The following is an 18,084-nucleotide window of genomic DNA, read 5'->3' as shown; positions in this document are numbered from 1 at the left end:
TAGGTTCTGAGAAGGTTTTACTATGGTTCCCTGAAAGTTTTCCTGGGATGTTTGTTAACGTTCTGAGAACAGAAATTATAGGTTATTTGGAGGTTGATGCATAACTTGAAACTTTCACTCAATGTTTCAACAAGACTTTTAATAACACTGCTAGCTTAGGTTAACTGTTTTGAACTCCAAGCACATACAGGACACATGGAAATTAATTTACTTAGCCATTAATCTTACAAACACATATCTTTTTTCCTGTGGCACAGCATTAGTGATATTCGAAACTATGATCTTCTGTTCTCTATCCAGGGAATTAGTCCACTGCGGATGGAGCTACTGTAGCATGCCATGTTTTTTTTTACTCATACAAAGCTGTTCATTTTAGTCTATTCAAACAAGCACTCATTAAGGTCACTGTGCGCAGCCAACACACCTGAACACATAGAGGAGAGAGAGAGCTTTGTTGATGCTGGGAGAGGAATGCATATGTTTTTAAATAACTTTCTTAGAATGATATTTGATCGTTACTAAGGTATTCTTGTGGTTTTATGGAACGTTTTCTGAGAACACGACTTTAAATAGAACCAAGAGGAAACTTGTAGGAAACGTTACGCTGAAGCACTGAAATTCCCACAGAAAAACGTTGTTTCTTAATTAACATTCTCAGAACAATTTGAGAACATTAGTTTAGATAGAACCATGAGGAAATCTGTAGGAAATTGCCAATGTCAAGCCAGTTGGAGAACATTCCTAGAACATTACCAAAAATGTAATTAAATGTAACCAGGTTTGGAAGCATTCTGTTAAAGCAATAAAATACCATGAAAATAAAGTTATTTTGTCAAGTTCCTTAATTGTGCTGAGAATGTTCCAAAGCCAAGCAACTACGCTGTACCATTCCCAGAACATTGTGGGAAAGTTGTGTAAAAAAATAACCATACGACAACCACGCTCTCACCAAGCTCTGAGAAACATATGGTTCTCAGAACATTATGTGCTAGCTGGGACATTACCAAACACAAGTAGAAATGACCAATCGGTGTATCTAACCACATCCAGTCTCAATTAGGCCACATGACACTGGGTTAATAGAACATTTGATTGGGGGAAGTTCCTGGATCCTGGAGCCATTACATTACATTGCCCTTACAGATGGAGCCCAACAGGCCTTACAGATGGAATAACAGAGGTCAACCCCTTACATCTTAAAGAGAAGAGTAGCAACTGAATAGACCATTTGCTCTCTATTTCCTTTTCTGAACCTGGCCTGCTGTTCTTTGGCTGGGATACCTCTGAGTCTGTTCTCCAGCTGTACTACTTCATAATTCAGTGTAAACATCAACATACTGTATTCTAATGTCATGTGGGTTGAAATGTTTTCTATAGTGGTACTGTGTAATTAACTAGTACAGTATACAGTATATCTTGAAATGTTATTTCTGTGAATGATTTATTAACACATTTTTTTTACCCCCAGTTTTGTGGTATCCAATTGGTAGTTACAGTCTTGTCCCATCACTGCAACTCCCGTACGGACTCGGGAAAGGCGGAGGTCGAGAGAGCCACGTGTCCTCCTAAACATGACCACGCCAAGCCACACTGCCCGCTAAACTCAGAAGCCAGCCGCACCAATATGTCGAAGGAAACACAGTACACCTGGCGACCGCGTCAGCATGCATGTGCCCAGCCCACCACAGGAGTCACTAGAGCGCGAAGGGGAAGGACATCCTGGCCGGCCAAACCCTCCCCTAACTCGGACGACGCTGGGCTAATTGTGCACCTGGACACGGCCGGCTGTGACACAGCCTGGAATCAAACCAGGATCTGTAGTGGCACAGCTAACACTGCAATGCAGTGGATTAGACAGCTGCGCCACTCAGGAGGCCACGGTAATTCATTTACCTGACTATGTATTACAATGTTAATACTAGTGTAGCCCTTATCAAATCTACCAAACCACAAAATAACTTTGAGAAATCTTGGCATTTAACTTTACATTTGACATTTGTTTTACTTTATGAATGCTGGAAAGCTTTGGCAAGAAAATAATATTTTGTTGAATTTGTTTATTCCTGAGAGGAGGATAGGATAAGGGCCAGAGTGGACATCTGATTCTGCTTCCAGCACACACAGGCAGCTTCACAACATGGTCACTGCCCAGTAGCTGCTAAACATCCCCTGGCCTTGTCTGTGAGTCTCTGAGCATGGCACCAAATAGCCCCAGGACATAGTCTCCTCTTCTTAAGAGCTCCTCGTAAGGAAATTCTTCACTTCAGTGGTCTTCGGTTTATAGTGTTTCCAGGGACGTTTGAGGCAAGGTGACAGACTAATATACAAGAAACATTTTGTAATTTCCAACAGAGCTTTAGGTGGAATTATTTTGGCAACTATTCCTGACTCTCTTACCTAACTCACTGAGGGGAGAAGCCCTCCATGACTCTCCTGAGGAATAGCTTCCGAGTATCGAAAAATGCACTATGACAATTTCACATTCCCTCGAGGGGTGCATGCCAAAAACTCACAATATTTCTTCTGAAAGCTCTTTTACAGAAGATGCTAAGGATTAAGCAAGAAAAACACTGCAGGACACTGCTGTGTCACCTACCATTAAACAGCCTTAATCTTTCTGTTAAGAGATACATCCTCAAAATAGGTCAGGGTATAGAAAGGGAGCTGGGAGCTGCTGGGGCGGAAATGGGGTTTTATTTCCCCATAGCCGTCAAACACACACAAGCACACACTCTACTATAGAGCCGTCTCCTGTTTGCTGTGTACGACAACAGTTAAGGTGGTGGATTGTGGGGTCATTTATCCACTGCCAGGCTTGGCTGAGTTCCCCACAGTGTATCATATTCAGGGGTGCTGGGTGAGGAGACAGAGGAGAAGAGGGGAGAGGGATGAGGGGAGACAGAGGGGAGACAGAGGGGAGAGGGATGAGGGGAGAGAGACAGAGGGGAGACAGAGGGGAGAGGGAAGAGGGGAGAGAGGGTGGCGGGAGAGGGTAGGGGGGAGCCTCTGAACCAGAGGACTGGCCACCTGTCCAAGGGCGGAGAGATCAGACTGTCAGGGTGTATTTACCCGGGCCGAGGAGCCACTGAGAGATAGGTTGCACCTGGAGCTGCCGGCAGGCTCTATTCACCCCCATGCTATAACCGTAACTCTCTGAATCATCCTCTCCCCCAAGAGATCCACGGTACACAATATCACACTTTTACATAGACATTCAGGATTATTTCAGGGGCAAATCATTTCTCAAAATAATCATATCAAATCAGTAAAACTACTTTCATGAAGATTTAGGTTGGTGGGGTAAAAGTAAATATTGTCAATATTATTTATTTATGTTAGAGCGAAAATATTTTGTAGTAGGGTGACTGCAGTTGATACAAATAGGATATGCCATAATGCTCATATTAAATTATTCAGTACATAGCATTGTTTAATTCAACAAGCTTTCACGGTGAAACAGTATAAATGTGACCAAACTGTATCAAAACAGATGAGGAGAATGTGGGTATCTCTGGTACATAAAATGATAGCTGGAGACAGCTTGTAGCCCTTAGTGGCCAGTGACTTGCAGTTTGCCCACTAATGATTGTCTGTCCTGTCAGGGAGGGACTGTTAGAATTTTAGATCATGTTCTCTGTTGTACAAAGTGACTGTCTAACATTCTAAGATTATATCTGTAGTTCTATGGAACAGCCCAGCAAACAATAGCCGGATTTTAGCAGTTGCAAATTGCACATAAATTTCCAGCCGCTCTTTCAGTAAATTATTTATGAGTTCCTAACCAAAATCGGCAGCGAGCTTAAGCAATGGGAAATATTAGAGACAGATAATTGTGCAGGAGAGAGAAGAAAAATAGACAACTACAAACCGTAGAGCTCAATTAAATGAGACACAGTCAACTCTGAGTGTTCAAAGCTGGGGAAATAAAGAAGAATATACTGTACTTGTGAAAAAATATTCCCGAAAAATATTTAGAAAATGTTCAGAAAAATATTAGAAAATATTCGGAAAATATTGGGAATACCCTCCCTTACCAAAATGTGTTACAGTGAAACGTATATCACCCTATACAGTAGGCCAATGTATGAACCATGCCCCGATTAAAACACCATTATAGTAGGTCAATGATATAGATAACAGCATGATTGGAGTTCTATTCCCACCATGAACAGCACCTCATCCACATGCTTCTGATATCCAACAGATCCACCAGCGTTGGAGTTAAAACACCTAGATGGTTGTCCTCTCCAACACGGCCTCCCTCACAGCCCTAATGTTGTCTTTTGGAACTGTGTTTGTGGAACTGCCAAACAGTGGCATAAAGATAGTCTCACTCCACCACAGTGCAAGCAAAGGCCTGGCAATGGGCCTCATTCACAGGAGGCATCCTCTCCAGGGAACTATAATGAACCGAATATCTCAGAGAGAGAGAGAGAGAGAGAGAGAGAGAGATCTCACAGCTGGGGCTCTCCCATCCTCGCTCTCATTCCCCTCCTGTTCTCTCTCTCTCTCTCTCTCTCTCTCTCTCTCTCTCTCTCATCCCTCTCTCTCTCAGGTTCTGGGCTTCATCAGGCGACTGCACCAAACCATCGCCCGGTTTGGTGTAGTCGGGATTCCAACGTTACATTTTCTGTAAGACTCTTGTCTTATTAGGAGCAGATTTGACCGTCTGTTTTTACAGTTTGCTGTAAATCATATACACTGAGATTACAGAACATTAAGAGCACTCCTAATATTGAGTTGCACTGCCCCCTTTTACCCACAGAACAGCCTCAATTCATAGGGGCATGGACTATACAAGGTGTCGAAGCGTTCCACAGGGATGCTGGCCCATGTTGTCTCCAATGCTTCCCGCAGTTGTGTCAAGTTGGCTGGATGTACATTGGGTGGTGGACCATTCTTGATACACACGGGAAACTGTTGAGCATGAAAACCCCAGCAGCGTTACACTTCTTGTCACAAACCAGTGCGCCTGACACCTTCTAGCCAGTGGAGGACCATCCTCCTCAGTGAATACCTTTTTTTATTTTTAAATAGTTAAACATTAAAACAGTTATTTTTTTTTTTTATAAAACTACACTAAATATATTCACATCACCAAATAATTGTTTAAAACACACGGTTTTGCCATGAATATCTACAGTATCCTCAACAAAACTCTGTAGGGTAGCACCATGGTGTAGCTGGAGGACAGCTAGCTCCTCTGGTTACATTGAATTCAATACAAAACCTAGGAGACTCATGGTTCTCACCCCCTTCCACAGAGTTACACTAATTATGACAACTTCCGGAGGACGTCCTCCAACCTATCAGAACTCTTGCAGCATGAAATTAAATGATATGTTATCCACCCAATCAAAGGTTCAGAGAATGAATATAATACTGAAAGCATAAGCTACATCTAGCTAGCACTGCAGTGCATAAAATGTGGTTAGTAGCTGACTCAAAGAGAAAGACAATATTAAGGAGAAATTAAGGAGAAGCTAGAGAGAGAGAGAGAGAGTGAGAGAGAGAGAGAGAGAGAGAGAGTGTGTGTGTGAGAGAGAGAGATAGCTATATTTCATAGTATATATTTTGTTTTACTTTCACTGACTTAGCTAGCAAATGCATCTAGCTAGTTTAGACTACTCAAACACCCGGTTCAAACAGAGAGGGATGCTATGTTAGCTAGCTGGCTATGGCTATCCAACACTGGATCTCCTCCTATTCAATGTAAGCTTCGGGTTTCATTCATTTATTGCCACTGGGGACTGCTAGTGTAACTGCTAAACTGCTTGCTGTATAGTGTACTGCATGATTATGGCGGGTTTACTAGCACATTAGTTCTAGTAGCTACTGTATGTTGACAATGACATTAATATGGTAAAAACAATGTAGGCTGTGTGTAGTGGTTATGGTATGAAAGTTTGGCTTGGAAAGGTTCTCGCCTGGTCACAAGCAGCTGTTGTATTGTGCACTGAAGTCTAAAAGCAAAGGGCAAAGGTGAGTGGAGGAGGGAGCGTAGAAGAGAGAAGGAATTATAAATGCAATGAGCAAAGTAATCATGCTGTTTATATGAGACTGCTAGTTCTGTGTTTGGGTGTATTCATTCTGCCGAATCAGATGAAAAACGTATTTTAAAACGGAAGCAAATGGAACAAAAGCGGGAAAACATACATGAATTTGTCCAATAGAAACTTTAGTTTGCAACTGTTGGACTAATGATTACAACCTCGATCAGCTAGATACAGGCAAGAGGGTGCAAGGCGGTATTGAATGTGTCAATGTATGTCACCTTGACTACTCAAATGTCTCGTGACCTGTGCACAAACGTTGTAAACTTTCATTCGTAGGCTAAGTTGTAGCAACCTCATGATGGGTATAGGGAAAATGTTAGTATCATGTAGTAGCCTAAACCTGTCGGTGTTACATTGTGATGGGTGAATGAAATATGAATGGCAGTCATCCAATATGCTGTAATAGAAATGAAAATGGCATGCTCATAAGAAAAAAAAATGGTCCTCCCTCATCTTAAACAGCACCGACCACCACAACTACTAACATACCTCATTCAAAGGAACTACAATATTTTGTCTTGCCCATTCACCCTCTGACTGGCACACACACAATCCATGTCTCAATTATCTTAAGGCTTAAAAATCCTTCTTTAACCTGTCTCCTCTCCTTCATCTACACTGGTTGAAGTGGATTTAACTAGTGACGTCAATAAGGAATCATAGCTTTCACCTGGATTCACCTGGTCAGTAGTTGTTATCATTGAAAGAGCAGGTATTCATAATGTTTTGTTGTCATAATGTTTAGTACACCCAGTGTACTTCACTATATGTATCAATCATGATATAATTTCTACATTTAACAATTATATCTGTATACAGCCAGGTCAGTTGAGACTTGTTAATGTTAAGAATGTTAAACCCAACACTATGTTTCAGAGAAACCCAATGTGTTTGTGGTCAACCAAAAACCAGCACTTTTTTCCTATTTTTAACAGTGTTGGTCTGCCCTCTACTGTCCCAATGGCAAAATAATCCGTAATCCTATTTTGCTCTGTGTGTGTGGTGTGTGTCGTGTGTGCTGTGTCTGTGTGTCACTCCTCACTTTCTCCGACGCTCCTCCGTTCTGGTCTGAGTTCAAGGTCACAGTCCGGCTATTTCCAGCTCGTTCTTTCTTTGATCTGTTTCGCAGAATGACAAGGTAACGCAATGTGGGGGTCAGCTGTATTACAGGAACACTTGTTTAAATTGGGAATGTGGAAATCAATTCTGCCTGACAGTGTCTTCAGGATACATACTCAGACCTGACTGGGCACTGACTGTCATCTGTTTCAAACACATGTATTATATGCAGAGACACTCACATAATGGATGTGCGCACACACCCACCCACCCACCCACCCACCCACCAACCCACACACACACACACACACACACACACACACACACACACACACACACACACACACACACACACACACACACACACACACACACACACACACACACACACACACACACATGCATCCACTTATAGAACACACACAAGCTCTCTCTCTCCCTCAGTCTCCTTTGTACATGATCTCTGTCATTCCATATCAGCAGAAGTATCCGCAATCTTTCCATGTTATATTAACTGTAATTATACACCTCTCTGTGTGTGCTGTCCACATAAACAATCACATAATACTATGAAATGAAGATTAAATGCAGTAAATGGCTTGACAGACAGTCATCAATAACTCTGTGTGTGTGTGTGTGTGTGTGTGTGTGTGTGTGTGTGTGTGTGTGTGTGTGTGTGTGTGTGTGTGTGTGTGTGTGTGTGTGTGTGTGTGTCTGTGTGTGTGTGTGTGTGTGTGTCATCAATAACTCAGTCCTCTCCTATGCTGACCTAGCTATTACAAAATCAGAACTATAAATAAGACCCCTTTTTAACTATGAGCTCATTCAAGATTTTAATTATCCCAATACATCTGTGGCTAAACAATGGCTGAATTGGCAGACATTTGACTCTGGTGCAGGTCATTGAGCATTCCCCTACTAGTTAATTACTAGCTCAGATGTGCGTATGTGTGTGTGTGTGTGTGTGTGTGTGTGTGTGTGTGTGTGTGTGTGTGTGTGTGTGTGTGTGTGTGTGTGTGTGTGTGTGTGTGTGTGTGTGTGTGTGTGTGTGTTTGTGTGTGAGTATGCACTGTGTGCTCTCCAGTTTGAAAACGCTGAACCAAATGCTGACAGATCGGAGGGACAGGGAGGGACAGGAAGGGACAGGGGGTCTAGCTAGCCGACAAATGTATCATCTGCATAATTAGCTAGGAGGAAGCAGCCAGCCACGTATAAAACATTAAACATGCTATGCTCCGACCGGCGACAATCAAAACATTTCATTTGTTGTCAATTATTCAAGACTTTGAGGGTTCTGAAGAGGTTGTTAATATGGAAATCAGCTGCAGATGCTAACAAGGTTATAGGATGTGATTTGGGATGGAAATCATTTGAACACGGAAAAAAGAAAAGCCAGCCAGCTTTCTTTTCTTAAGCACTCCTTTCTATTTAGCCTGGTATTTCTTATTTCTCCTTTTGTCTTATTCATGAAGCTGTTTTTTTTTCTCCCCCCAACAAGCTGCTTTTTCTGGCTGAAAGCAAAGCCTTTTTATCCACTTCTTGATAAGTGCAAAGCCCTTTTAATGGATCTCTTCGAAAACTTGAAGCTGAAACTTATTGTCCATTTGTCACAGAGCTCGTATGGCTGCCGCCGGACTGAAAAGGGACCTAAATGAGTGGGATAAAAGTGCAATGCTTCAAACTGAATCGGGAACATGTAAAACCAGGATAAATCGGCTTGATTTGAGATATACTATATAGTAAAACCCTGGTTTGATTTCAAAACCACTGTGATGCTCAGAATACGGTCACTAGCTTGAGACAGAATACCTAACCTAGAGTTGAATACCGGTATCTCACCATTACTGTATGTCATTCAGGAATACGTCTAAGGAATCAGTCCTTAGTGAAGCTAGCGACTGTACAATAGTGTGACCAGACCTGTCTGGAGAAATGGTCTAAAGTTCCCTATCTAGGGTTGCCTGTCACGGTTTAGTTCCCGTACAATGAATTAATAGGTTGAACAGTCCCATACCTCGCTCTCTGGCTACCTTTTAAAGCTGTCAAATCAGAGACACACAGAGTGTAGAAAGAAGCCGGAGGGGCTGCTATTTAAGGTAATTAGGGTTGACGCATGCAGCTCTCAATCCCTATTACTATACCTGCAGTTTGCTGGCAGGACCGCAGCTATGCTACTCACTGCCCTGAGCACTGAATTGGGAGCTAAGTTTAACATGTCCTTGTAGAGAGAGGGAGAAAATGAGAGAGGGATAGAGGGGGAGCGAGAGAGAGAGAGGGGGGAGAGAGAGCAAGAGATAATGTGACAAAATGGAATGATTTCAAATCCACCACATCTATTCACACTGAAGCAGCGGTGGTCCAAATGTCACAAAATGTACTTGCTTGAGTACGTTGTATAGTACAGGAACGCAAACAGTCGGAGACGAAGTCTGCCATTTCTTCATGCCAAGTGTCAGAGTGAATTAGTCAAGCTTTACATCTGTCACTTGACGTGAATTTCAAGCTCATATCACAGGCCGTCTATGTAATGAGCCCTGCAACGATACCCCAGGCCTAATCTAAAGAGACGGAAGGGTCATAACCTGGAAGATGTTAGGTGCAAAAGGAAGGAGGTGTTTCTGAATTTTCTGACATAAACAATCTGAGCTAAACAGTCAAGGCTGATTTGATCAAAAATGTACAGTATTAGTATATCATGTTTATTCCATATGGTTAATAACCATTGTCTTATATGGCTTCGTATTTTGTCTCAAATATTTCACCCACTTCAGCAAGTGATAAATTATACCATGATTTCAACAAGGCAATCATGCTGTTTCCAATGCTGCAACACTGCAATGATATCTCTTCTTCTGATAGTTCCAGAATGAATCATGCAAGTATCGTGAGTAGAAGCTGCGAGTAGATGCTGCTACTTGAGCAGGTTCTCAGATGTGTTTCAGAGTTTGGCACGGGAGACGGATCGCTCTGCTAAAGCTGCCGGTATCTGAGTCTCCCTGGTGTCAGAGGCCAGATGTTTAACAAGACTCGCTGCTGATAGTGATTCAGCTGACACACACACACACACACACACACACACACACACACACACACACACACACACACACCTCCCCTCAATACGGGAATCTGGCAGAGAATGTGAATCAATGCGTCCTCCTGGATTTTCAGGGTACGTACAGGAACACCCACAAATCATCGTCCCTGCCAGCAACCAAGCCCTGCACCACCAAGGCTGCTGTCGGTGATTAGATTACAAAGAGTTCTGGAAATGAATGCACGGAAATCAGGGTTAGAAGGTACTGAACACAGTCAGGTCGGTCGGTCAATATTCTCTGTGACTAATCAGCTAGGTAGCTAACTCAGCTAGGTAGCTAACTCAGCTAGCTGGAGCTTCTAACTGGAGCGGTGCCCAAACGAGCAACGAGACTAGAAGGAATCAGGGAATCAGATATATTCCAATGGCATAAGAATGTACAGTATACTGGTAGTATAGCGTTGTTAGTAGTATTGTAGTATTGTTGTGCATACCTTTTCATGTTGCCTGTTTTAACATGTTACTGCATTAACCAATATTATCAACAATCACTGTTACTTAGTAGAGTATCTCTACATTTAACACATATTGTACATGCATACAATCTTGGGGTTAAGTTACCAAAGACAAAGAAAATACCCCCTAACCCCTTGTTAAATTATTTATTTCTATATCATCATCAAACCCCCCAAAAATGACAAATGCTAATTCTGGTCCATTCCCCAGCTGGTCATGGGAGTGCTCATTAGTTTTAGAGAAGGTTAATCCATTTAGCTTCTGCATATTGATATGCCAATTATGTCTAATTGTGGGATAGACATCCATCAAGGTAATAGTGCATAAACACAGGAGCTACATTAGGAACAACCCAACATGTAATGAAGTAAGCGTTAATTGCTAGGAAGTGGACTGCAGGCTACTGAGGTGTGTAATGCAGGAAGGAGAAGGATGGATCATCAGAGTTTCTTAAATCAGGAAATCATACCATTTGCACACCCCATGCTGGGGCGGGCTGGGATGCATATCTGCAAGGCAGGCCTCAACAAAATATGGGGTGGGGGTGCATGGGAGGGGGTTGGCAGGCCTTAGCAAAATATGGGTTGGGGGTGCATGGGAGGGCAGACGCAAGCCTAAAAAAAATGGGGGAGTACATGGGAGGGTGGATGCAGGCCTCATCGTAACATAGGGGGGAGGGGCATGGGAGGGCAGAGGCAAGCCTAACCAAAATATGGGGGGAGTGCTATTTCATCTCTCTGGCAGACAAACACACTCCCATTAAATGCCTTAGAGTAAAAAAATACAAGAAATCCTTGGTTCTTTACAGAACTTTCAGATCTTGTAATGATGATAAATCAGCCTTGGGACAAAAACTGTTTTTCAGGAAATTGAGAAATAGATGCAGTTCCTCAATCAAGAAAGCTAAATCTAGATACTTTCTAAGTTCTATCTCAGACTCCGCTGGTGATCCGTCTAAATGTTGGAAAACAGTTAATGCAATGAAGCGTGGAAATTACTCTCCTTCCTCACCAAAGCAAATAGTGTCAGACTGGCATCACTACTGAGAAAAATTTAATAAGTGATGTTTTTATCAGCATTTTATCTCGGCAAGGTCTGGAAGGCGAGTCTTGAAGGTGGCCCATATATTCCCCCTTCACAAAGGTGGTGACCAGTGTGACCTAAATAATTCTACCCATTTTCAAAAGACTACACTAGCAACAGTGGAGGCTCCTCAGAGGAGGAAGGGGACGACCATTCTCCTCAGTAAATTTCATTTAAAAAAAGTGAAATATGAAAAAAGTTGCCAATTTTAGATAAAACTATACTAAATATATTCACAAGACTGTTTTGCACTGTTTTTACACTGTTTTGTAATGAAGGTCTAACGTAGCCTTAAACTCACTCTGTAGGGTAGCACCATGGTGTAGCCAAAGGGGAGGAAGTTTCCGTCCTCCTCTAGGTACATTTACTTCCATATAAAACCTAGGAGGCTCGTAGTTCTCACCCCCTTCCATAGACTTTCACAGTAATTATAACAACTTCCGGAGGACGTCCTCCAACATATCAGAGCTCTTGCAGCATGAAATGAACTGACATGTTGTCCACCCAATCAAAGGATCAGAGAATGAATCTAGTACTGAAAGCATAGGCTACAGCTAGCTAGCACTGCAGTGCATAAAATGTGGTAGTATTTTACTCAAGGAGAAAGACAATGGTTAAACCATTTGAACAAATACTGTACATTTCTTCAAAAACGAAGGAGAAGCGAGAAAGAGAGAGAGAGAGAGAGAGAGAGAGAGAGATTGTTTTCACTTTTGTATTTTCATTTTTCTTTTCACAGTATGGCAGACTATGCGGTGGATTTCCGCACGATTTTAGCGGAGGGTGCCTGGAACCCGGAAGCGCTGTTCGACACGTTCCTGCACGGATTATCGGAGGAAGTAAAGGATGAGCTTGCAGCCCGGGAACTATCGACGGATCTCGACTCACTCATCGCTTTAACCATCCGGATCGATGGTAGGCTACGGGAACGTAGGAGGGAGAAGAGGTCTGATTGCGGTCCCAATTGCTCACTCAAGGATCCCACCTTGCATTTGATGAACTCCGGAAGTCCCCGGTGTCTACGTCCCCGAGAGAATCCGAGCTTACCCGAGTTCCTCCAAGAGCCTTAGACTGCCGATTCACCTCTTGCCGAGCCGATGCAGCTCAGCAGGTCTAGGTTGTCTCCAGCCGAACGCGTACGCTGACTTGACACCCAGAGTTGTCTGTACCGTGGTACTGCCGGTCATTATGTGTCTACCCGTCCCTTCAAGAGACCTAGCTCATTCGTTGGAGTGAGTACTCCAGTGGGTCTTAACTTCTTGGTTACAGGGGGCAGTATTTTCACTTCCGGATGAAATGCATGCCCATATTAAACTGCCTGCTACTCATCCCCAGAAGATAAGATATGCATAGTGTTCGTAAAACACTCCGAGGTTCCTAAAACTGTTTGAATCATGTCTGTGAGTATAACAGAACTTATTTAGCAGGCAAAACCCCGAGGACATTTTTGTTTTTTGAGGTCACTCTCTTTTCAATGGTTTTCATTGGGAATCCAGATTTCTAAGGGACCTTCTTGCAGTTCCTACCACTTCCACTGGAAGTCTTTAGAAAGTCTTTAGAAATTGGATGAGGTTTTTCCTTTGTGTAATGAAGAAGTAGCCCTGTTCAGAATGAGGGTCACTTGTAGTGTACTGTTAGATAGAGGCGCGTGACCAGAAAGCTAGCTACAGTTTGTTTTCCTCCTGTATTGAACACAGATCATCCAGTCTTCAATTTTATAGATTATTTACGTTACAACATACCTAAAGTTGTATTACAAAAGTCGTTTGAAATGTTTTGGCAAAGTTTACAGGTAACTTTTGAGATATTTTGTAGTCACGTTGCGCAAGTTGGAACCAGTGTTTTTCTGGATCAAACGTGCCAAATAAATGACATTTTGGATATATATCGACGGAATTAATAGAACAAAAGGACCATTTGTGATGTTTATGGGACATATTGGAGTGCCAACAAAAGAAGCTCGTCAAAGGTAAGGCATGAATTATATTTTTATTTCTGTGTTTTGTGTCGCGCCTGCAGGGTTGAAATATGCTTTTCTCTTTATGTTTACGGAGGTGCTATCCTCAGATAATAGCATCGTTTGCTTTTGCCAAAAAGCCTTTTTGAAATCTGACATGTTGGCTGGATTCACAAGTGTAGCTTTAATTTGGTATCTTACATGTGTGATTTCATGAAAATTTAATTTTTATAGTAATTTATTTGAATTTGGCGCTCTGCATTTTCACTGGCTTTTGGCCAGTTGGGACGCTAGCGTCCCACATATCCCAGAGAGGTTGAAGATAATTTTTCTTCTCCCCTTACTTGCCCCCCTCTCCATGCCATCCTGCTGTGGGGCAACCAGTCCAAGTCTCTCCAGGTACTCATCGAATTTGGGGCCGATGTGAGTCTTATGGACATTACCCTGGCGTCTGAGCTGGGAATCCCCACTCAACCCCTCTCCATTTCCATGGATGTTAGAGCGCTGTTTTGTTCGTAGAACCTACCAGCGTTTTGTTTCCCTGCTCCCGCCTGTTCCTTGCTCCTTTTTTCTAGTTTCCCAGTTCTGACCGTTCTGCCTGCCCTGACCCTGAGCATACCTGTCGTCCTGTACCTTTGCCTCACTACTCTGGATTACCGACCTCTGCCTGACCTGACCCTGAGCCCGCCTGCTGTCCTGTACTTACACCCTCACTGGATTATTGACACGTGCCTGCATTGACCTGTCATTTGCCTGCCTGTTTGAGGAATAACATTTTGTTTCTTCAACAATGTCTGCACCTGGGTCATACCTTAAAGCGTGATACATGTAGTAAGTAGCATAAATCTATCCATGTTACGTTGAGCTGGGTGAATGAATTTACAGTCATCCAATATGCTGTAATAGAAATAAGACCATACTCAAAAACTATAAATAAATGCCACCGACTGCCATTGACTAGCAAAGATTCTAGAAGCCTTGGTAAATACTCAACTTAGATACTTTTTTAAACTATAAAATGTATTCTAAATGTACACCAGTCAGGTTTCAGACCAGGTAAAAATAAACATTCTGTGGTACTTTTTGTCCCGACATGTCTAAAGCCTTCGACACGGTGGCTCATTCATTACTTATTCAGAGGCTGGTTTGAAATGTATTTAAAGGACAGAAAACAGTGTGTTTTTACTAACGGTGTTAAACCCGGGTTTCTTGACATAATAAAGGGTGTCCCACAGGGATCGATTCTTGGTCCGGTTATTTTCACTATTTAAATGAACCATATTGATTTATCTGTAGAAAAATGTTTACTATGCAGATGACACTGTGGTGAATGCTATTGCCCCCCATGTGACCAGGCTCTTTCAGAACTTCAATCTGTCTTTATTGCCTTGCAGAAAGCCTTTGTTGAACTGAAATTGGTACATAATGCAAGTAAAACCAAGTATATACACTGTATATATATATTTATTAATTTGACCCCTTTTTCACCCCAATTGCATGGTATCCAATTGTTTAGTAGCTACTATCTTGTCTCATCGTTACTCCTCCCGTACGGGCTCGGGAGAGATGAAGGTTGAAAGTCATGCATGCTCCGATACACAACCCAACCAAGCCGCACTGCTTCTTAACACAGCGCCATCCAGCCCGGAAGCCAGCCGCACCAATGTATCGGAGGAAACACCGTCCACCTGGCAACCTTGGTTAGCGCGCACCACAGGAGTCACTGGTGAGCGATGATACAAGGATTTCCCTACCGGCCAAACCCTCTCTAACCCGGACGACGCTCCCGGTCACGACAGAGCCTGGGCGCGAACCCAGTCTCTGGTGGCGCAGCTGGCGCTGCAGTACAGCATCCTTAACCACTGCGCCACCCGGGAGGCTCAAGTACATTTTATTTTGACAAAAAATATATATTGACGAAAAGCTATTTTTCAAAAAGCATGTTGATGAGTTAGTAAAAAAAAAATAATTAAATTAGGTTTCTTCTAGGAAACTCCTTCCTCCACTTTTCATTCACTCAGCCTATTGAGCCACTGGACCCACTCAAACAGAACTAACCTACGCCTTCATCTCTTTCTTCCCTCTCTCTCCAGATTAAATGCTGCAACTAGTGAAGTCAGGCCGCCCACCAACCTGCCCGCTCGACCCCATCCCCTCCTCCCTGGTAGGGAGTCTATCTCTGGAGACCTTCTCCCATTCCTCACTCCACTCATTAACTCATCCCTGACCACTGGCTGCGTCCCCTCGGACTTCAAAATGTCCTGAGTCGCTCCCCTCCTCGGTTAAAAAAAAAATTGGTTAACCACCTAACTAAGGATCTAAATGTAACCTTGCGTAATACCCTAGATGCAGTTGCACCCCTGAAAACAAACATTTGTCACAAGAAGTTTGCTCGCTGGTATACAGAAAATACCCGAGCACTGAAGCAAGCTTCCAGAAAATTGGAACGGGAAATGGCGCTCCACCAAACTGGATGTCTTCTGTCTAGCTTGGAAAGACAGTACCGTGCAATATCGAAGAGCCCTCACTGCTGCTCGGTCATCCTATTTTTCCAACCTAATTGAGGAGAATAAGAACATTCCAACATTTATTTTTGATACTGTCACAAAGCTAACTAAATAGCAGCATTCATCAAGAGAGGATAGCGTTCACTTCAGCAGTGATACATTTATGAACTTATTTGATGAAAAGATCATGATCATTAAAAAGCAAACTACAGACTCCTCTTTGAATCTGCATATTTCTCAGAAGCTCAGTTATCCTGAGTCTGCACAGAACTGCCAAGACCTAGGATCAACGGAGACACTCAAGTTTTTAAATCTTGTATCTAGACACATAGTCATGGTCCCTAAACCGTCATGCTGCATACTGGACCCTATTCCAACTAAACTACTGAAAGAGATACTTCCTGTGCTTGGCTTTCCTATGTTGAACAGAATGTAATAAATGGCTCCCTATTCACCGGATGTGTACCAACCTCACTAAAAGTGGCAGTACCAAAGCCTCTCTTGAAAAAGCCAAACCTTGACCCGGAAATGTTAAAACTATCGGCCTATATCAAATCTCCCATTCCTCTCAAATGCTTTTGAAAAAGCTGTTTCGCAGCTACTCACTGCCTTCCTGAAGACAAATAATGTATATGAAATGCTTCAGTCTGGTTTTAGACCCCATCTTAGCACTGAGACTGCACTGGTAAAGGTGGTCATTTCATTTACATTTTATTAGTGCTGCTTTTGACACCAGATCACCACATTCTTTTGGACAGTTTAGCAAGTTCAGTTTAGAATACAATTTGATTAATCAGCTGTGTTTTCTAGGGATGGAGAAAAACTGTGACACCAATCAAGAAGACTGGAGTTGCCCACCCCGGTCTACACAGACAAGTTCTTGCCTGGTTTAGATCTTATCTGTTGGAAATATATCAGTTCGTCTCTGTGGATGGTTTGTCCTCTGACAAATCAATTGTACGTTTTGGCGTTCCTCAAGGTTCCATTTTAGGACCACTATTGTTTTCACTATATATTCTATCTCTTGGTGATGTCATTCGAAAACACAATGTCAAGTTTCACTGCTATGTGGATGAAACACAGCTGTACAGTTTGATGAAACATGGTGAAGGCCCCAAATTGCCTACCTTGGAATCATGGGTTTCAGACATAAGGAAGTGGATGGCGGAAATTGTTTTACTTTTATACTCATACAAAACAGAGCTGCTAGTTCTAAGTCCCAAGAAACAAAGATACCTACTGTTGGATCTGACAATCTTGATGGTTGCACAGTAGTCTCAAATAAAACTGTGAAGGACCTCTGCGTTACTTTGTACCCTGATCTCTCTTTTGACGAACATATCAAGAATATTTCAAGGACAGCTTTTTTCCATCTTCGTAACATTGCAAAAATCTGAAACTTCTTGTCCAAAAATTATGCAGAAAGGCTAATCCATGCTTTTGTCACTTCTAGATTAGACTACTGCAATGCTGTACTCTCCGGCTACCAGGATAAAGCAGTAAATAAACTTCAGTTAGTGCTAAACAGGGCTGCTAGAATCCTGACTAGAACCAATCATATTACTCCAGTGCTAGCTTCTCCACATCAACTTCCTGCTAAGGCAAGTGCTGATTTCAAGGTTTTACTTCTAACCTACAAAGCATTACATGAGCTTGCTCCTACCTATCTCTCTGTTTTGGTCCTGCTGTACATCCCTACACGTACACTACGGTCACAAGAAGCAGGCCTACTCTAAGCAAACAGCTGGAGGCAGGGATTTCTCATATAAAGCTCCATTCTTATGGAATGGTCTGCCTATCCATGTGCGAGACTTGGTATCGACCTTCAAGTCATTACTGAGGACTCATCTCTCATTCCCTCTCTCCCTCCCC

This window comes from Oncorhynchus tshawytscha, linkage group LG14, assembly GCF_018296145.1.
Source record: "Oncorhynchus tshawytscha isolate Ot180627B linkage group LG14, Otsh_v2.0, whole genome shotgun sequence".
NCBI classification, from domain to species: Eukaryota; Metazoa; Chordata; class Actinopteri; order Salmoniformes; family Salmonidae; genus Oncorhynchus; species Oncorhynchus tshawytscha.
Note: the sequence above shows the minus strand (reverse complement) of the source record.